Here is a 6,708-nt window from a genome sequence, read left to right on the forward strand (position 1 = left end):
CTTATGCAACAACATAACTTACATTCCCGAATCCTCCTAGTTATTTGTGCAAAGTCTTCCACACCACACCATAATCGATTTTTTTGCCGTTTCGGTCCAAAACATAGCTTGTAAAAGTATCCAGGTTTTTACACTTTATTTACTTTATTTTTTTTCCCCAGGAGTTCAGAAAGCATGTCTTGCAGCTTGCTCACCTGTACCTGTCCGCTCCTCCAGAGACCACATAATAATCGATTCACACCACTGTGAGTGTGTGAGTCCTCCAAGTCCTTCACTCACTGGCTCCAGGTCAAAGAATCACTCTCTCAACTGTCTGCAAGGTCCTCAACTACAACCACCTTCACCTTGCTGCTGTACTTCTGACTGACTGTCTGTCCCCCCCACTCCCCCTGGCCTCTACCTCTCCGACCCCCACCATGTCCCCTGACTCCCCTCCCCTCCCACTGGTGAGGTGAGGAGGTTGGCACCTCCTGGAAATCTCCAGGAGCAAACGCCGAACCCCTGGGGTGTTAGGGCATTTCCATTTCCATGTGGAAACGCACTCCCCATATCAAAGAGCCCGTCTCATCTTTCAAAACAACCCCCTCAACAGCCATTTGCACCCCCCCCCCCCCCACACACACACACACACACACACACACACACACACACACACAGTTTGTACTTTTAAACACATTTTTATTTTAATCTTACACCAAATACCGAGTATGATTCAAAGGGCACACATCCCCCAAAAGAGTCAAAATTTCCATCACAACATACTGTCGTCACTGACTGTACATTTTGCTCAATGTATTCTGGGAAAATGAAAAAACTGAAAAGCCTGTTGTGTTTTGCTGCAACATGAGGAGGGGTGTGGTTAATGTAGGCTGCAGTGTGTAGTAGAATCTGGAAGATGATTGCTGATTTGCTGCAGGCAGGTTCTGTGTATTAAAGATGAATATTTGAATATTACCATGCTATAAAGGCATTTGCTGTGCCGAAACAGCTGTGTTGCTAACAATAGGCTAGTTCAGTTCACATAAGTGGTAATTTCAGTGAGCCAAGAATAATGCATCCTGTTCTTTAGAGATCAATCTGTACAGAGTATGCATACTACTATGCACACACCATAGAGTGTAGACACACATAATTGTGTGCCAACAAGTTCAACAACAATAAAGAAAAAAATAATCTCCTTACAAAAGTTCTGATATTGGATAGATCAGTAGGCTATAGTTTTCAAAGTTTTTCAGGCCAAGGACCCCTTAGCTGATATGAGACGAAGCAAGCAGGGACCTCAACAGATATATTGTATAAACGTGTGTTGCATATGATTATTATTATTTTAGAAAGCATTCCATGTAACTTTCAGAGGTTTTCAAATCTAGTTCACCTTATTTGTCTATTGAGACTAGCATGGAAGCATTCCTCATTGAATTGTTTTAGTAAACAAGCAAACAAAACAAGAAAATAATAAAAGATCATTACAGATCGTATCACAAAAAATGTGGCAGCCCCCCTGTAGTATGTTAACTCTGAGGACGCCCTAGGGGTCCCGGACCCCCTGTTGACCTGTAGATGATGCCATGGAACCTGTGATTAGTGATTCTGAAGTGGCAAGTGATATCATCAGAGGGGCAAGGCCCAGGGAAAACACTAACAAGATGAATGTTCTGTTCTGGTCATATACTGTGTAAGGTTGAATAATTAAGGTTGAACACTGAACAGCAGGCCTAGAATTTTGTCATTTTAGGGGCAAGGCCATTGGCCTTTGGTGTTGTCAGTTTTTTAGGGCACAAAGGCCAAATACTAGGGCAGGAAGGCCATCAAATAAAACAAGGTTTAGTCCATTAAAATAATTCATTGAATTTAACGGTTAAGTATGATTTTGAAATGTAGACTATCTGCAGTGAAAGAAACCTCAGCCCTGCACCAACGTACTGCATTGGTCAGGGGTCATCAACCCCTGGGCTTGTGATGGACATGTTCCTCAAAATATATTTTTGCCACGGACGGACGTACAAAAAGAGTGGTCAATAATATTACCATGAATAAAATACTAAATGTATAGTAGTCAAGTAGACATGCTGTGTTTTTAAAGAGGTAGAGTGGTTAGTCATCATCCCGGTAAGTAGGAAAACTGAGAGGGAAGGCTTAGATGGAGCAATTTATAACCCATTTTCAAAAATTGCTTTAAAAGTAAAGTGTCTTATTTCCATGGCCATCTCTGAACTTTTGTCTACTTTCTTACCTTCTTCACTTTCTATTTTTTCCTAAGTGATGGCTTTGAACATTTCAAAGCACTAAAGACAATTAGAGAAGAATTGTCATATTTATGTCATCTACCTGTCATTATTCATTTGTGTAAAAAACCTGGGCTCTTTATTAGAGTGTTAATGTCAAAGGGCATTTGAGAAATGCAGCTCTTAAACTGTTAAGTTAAAATCAGATCATTCATTGGCTTGGAAGACTGGCACCAGTGGCCAGCCAGTGGTTCTCAAAGTCCAGGGGTCCAAAGTACTTGAACTGTCCTACCTATATTCTGAAGAAAGACTTGCAAGTCAGCCACTGTATACTGGCTGTAGTATTTTTATTTTGTAAATATAAGATTTGCTGGGGACATGGACAAGTCTTGCCACGGACACATTTGTCTGTGTACAGGCTCATTGATGACCCATGGCATTGGTTTAAAGAAGGGGGCGTAAAAAGTCAGTGGGCTCTATTTTCATCCATGCCTTACCCCTTATCCCTAAACCTTTCAAATAGCTGATCTACAAGCTCTATTTTATCGGCTATTTGAAGTATTTAAAAAAGTTTTTTAAAATAGTAAAACAAAGGCAAAGAAGTTTATAGCGATAAGGGGTAAGGCATGGATGAAGATATAGCTGAGAATCTTAACAAAAGACATTGATGTCTGCATGACAAGAAAGAGACACCGGTGTCTAGTTTAGTTTACTTTATTGACACAAATGTATAAAACATTGGGTCCAAACAATAATCGAAAAACCCATTAATAAAACCTTTAAAAAGTACAAATTACAATACTTTAAAAAAAAAATCCCTTGACTCATACAACCGGAACTTTCTGTTGTTCCGAAAGTGACAGGCAGGCATGCAGCACACGCAAAGTGGTATGCGACTCCACCTTCCCATTTCCACACGCAGTCTATGAGAGGACAACCGGAACCGTGTAAGGTTATCCTCAAATAGTCCTCAATGTAAGGTGTACTGCTGGTGCTTGTGTAGAGTGGATCGACAGATAAATCTGGATTGATCACTTGGTATGTCCTATATCTTGTTCCCTCTTTGGATTGCAGCAGTTGAATTTAGCAGTTGAAGAACATACCACAAGGGGTCATCAAGCATGCCACGCTGCTGTATCTTATTGAAGAACCTGGCCTGCTTTTCTCTCACTAAAGCTTGCAATGAAGGCAGCCCTGCTTCCAAGCAGGTTAAGTTAGGTGTAGTAACCCTCACCCCAAGTAGGGATTTCACTCCAGTCATGTAGAGAGTTTCAACAGACTTTAAGGGAATTTGTAACCAAGCCTCACACCCATCCATACTATAATTAGAGAGAGAGGTCAGTCAGTCAGTCAGTCAGTCAGTCAGTCAGTAGGTCACAAAATGCATTATCTATTCACTCGCTTCAGCGAGTCAAATTTAACTTGGCATTGGCCATTAGCATTATACACACGGTGACGGAGCCCGAATTTCATTTTTCCCAAATTCTAGCTATTTATTAGCGTTTCTTCACTCTACAGCTCTACAGCCTGTTGTCAGGGTTACGGTCCGTTCCTCCAGGCCATGGGATCTGTAGCCCCGGGCCCACACACACCTCTCTCACAGTTAGGAATGTTGCAGTCTCTCTCTCTCTCTCTCTCTCTCTCTCTCTCTCTCTCTCTCTCTCTCTCTCTCTCTCTCTCTCTCTCTCTCTGCATGGGTCACGCATGCAACGGGTGATGTGTGTCTCATCTTCCAACGGGTATAGAAAAATTATGTGGAGCAAATACATCCTCATACTTCTATTCTACTAATTTTGCTGTTAAATTATTTGTATCCATCATAAATATACACTCCTCCATGGGCTGCTCCTTACATTATGATGCTCCCACATATTCTCACTTTGTTTTACAAGCATGCTATATTCATCACAATATTCCTCCAGATGTTTCAGTTTTTCAGTCAGCCTTTCTTTTGATGTTGCCAGGATAACTAACAGTGTCATCAGCATTAAAACGTGGAGCCATTTTAGGAAACCATCGTCCTCACACTGTTGTTTAATCTTTCTGATGAGCATGTCGACAAACATCACAAACAGGAAGCAGGATGTAGGGGATACTTGTCTCACTCCGATGGATGCTGTTATTGTAGTGGAGCCCAGGATACTCGTTGTCACACTGTACATTGACATCAAGGCCAAGATCATAGTAACTCCACATCCCAGGCTCTTTAAGACTTTGAACAGTTTTCCTCTTGGGAGCCTGTCAAGGCTTTGGAAAAGTCTATAAAGGCAACATACAGTTGCAGCTTCTTTCTGACACAATGTCCAATGATAAGCCCAAGTGCCACAATGTGTTCTATGCAGCTTCTTTTAGGTTGAGCTCCTGCCTGCTCTCGGAATGGCTTATACCAGGACATCAGTCTGTTATTAAGCACATAGTCATACACTTTGGCTGCACTATTGATCACACTTATGCCCCGATAATTGTCACAATCAAGTCGGTTACCTTTCTTGAATAACATGATCAATCTAGCAGGGGCCCAGTTCATCGGATACCCATTAGAAATATGGAGTTCATGAGTGTAGATAGAAACATCACCCATTCCCCTGGCAGAAGTTTGAACACACCTGGGCTCACACCATCAGGTCCTGCTCCTTTTCCAGCCTTTAGCTGGTGGTCAATCACAAGTTGGACTTCTGCAATTGTGATAGGGTCATCTGTGGCATGTTGACATTATAGTCCTCCATATATATTAGGTTGTCTCCCTCACCAACAGGAGGGTTCAGCAGCCTCTCCATATGTTCTTGAAAGTCACTTTCAGAAGGCATCTCTTGTGGAGGGGATGAGGAAAACTCACCCTTCCAATCAATAGCTTGCCACAGCATTTTTGCATCACCACACTCCAATATACGCTGCCAACGGGGTGGAAGTGCTTCCTGGTTCCTGCGTGGGTTGTGTGGCAGGGTTCGGCTTACACGTCTACTCTGGGCAGCACAGTTATACAAAAATTCAGCAAACCACATAGCCATATCAACATTCTGGCCATACTCTTATTTTCTGCACTTGTTTCAGCAATCTGTTGCTTGAAGAGTTCATTTTGAGCTTTGAGGTCTTGGACTTCTCCTGTTTTACTTTAACTCTTGCATTTCCATCAAGGCTTGTTTCAGCATTGCAACACATTCATCATCTCTGTCTTGGTGAATGTTCAGCAAATCCAACGCCTTTACTAACTCAGACTCTAGTCTATCTTTGTTCCAGGCACTGGAGATATCAGCACTTCTCATTCTGTTTGACATTTTGCATACAACACCATCGGAACCTCTTCAAAAAACGATTGTTTGTAGTAGTGCATCAACCTCCCCTGTTTAGTTGAAGGCAGCAATTTTGGATTTTTTACATATTGACAAGAAAGAGAAAGTGGTACAGTCAGCTGAGGCATTATGGCAATTTTTTGAGGGGCACATGGCCAAACTGAGGGGCAATGAAGGCCATGGCCTTTATGGCCTCCCTGAAATTCCTGCCCAGCTGAACAGTGAGGTAAAACAGTCAGGATGCTGTTATTGTGCACATTGGCTCACTGGAAAGGCTCTGCTGCACTAAATGCAATGGAGCCTTAATAGTTTCACCTTTCCCTACTATTTCATAGCAATATGGCAGCTGTGAAAAAATATTTTTCCCCAAATCCCTTACATTCTGTATTTTAGTCATCACTTGCTCATTTATTAAACACGTGTCAAGTCCATTACAAAGAACCTAGGTGCCTTATTTGATGACCAAATAAGATCAATTTGATCCGATCAAATTGATCCCGACCTACAATTTGAGAACCACATTTTTCTTTGTTTTTATCAGGAATATTACCAGGATCAAGTCAATTTTGACACCAAACACCAAATCAGGCTTTTTTTATTTGGAATTGGACCTTGAATATTGCAATGGTGTTTTAATATCCTCCCTTACTAATGAATCTCCAAACCTCTATCTGTCTTCAGAACATGCACACAGGCAATGATCATTACCATGTGCACATTGTGCAGACACTGATGACAAATATTTTTCACTTCTCCCACATTTAAGCTGTTTATTAGTGTTAGTCATCACCATAGGTCACCACCGGAGATTCAGAATGCGGGTTATGGGACCTATCTTCAGCTGTCTTCATGGTTAGTTATAGCCCCCAAGCTAGGGGAACCGACGATGAATGCACATAACAGACAGACAAACTGCTCACAGGCACAGACAATGCTGCAAACTTATAAAGGACTTTCATTTACAGCCTGTGTCCACACTTACTGTAGGCCTACTGCGTTTCATGGGAGTTGCAATTGTTGCATTAAGTGATCAGATCGGGTTGTTTATTCAGACATTGATGTGCATTGGTTGGTGTGAGTAATGCTTAACTTACGTAGCATTGCGAGTGCGACTCATTGTGAGCTTGTAGATCAGCTATTTTTGGCGAGCAACACTGTCTTCACTTACAGCATAGTTTATTAGGCTACACAAT

This window comes from Nannobrachium achirus (genome assembly GCF_963921795.1).
Source record: "Nannobrachium achirus genome assembly, chromosome: 5".
NCBI lineage: Eukaryota > Metazoa > Chordata > Actinopteri > Myctophiformes > Myctophidae > Nannobrachium > Nannobrachium achirus.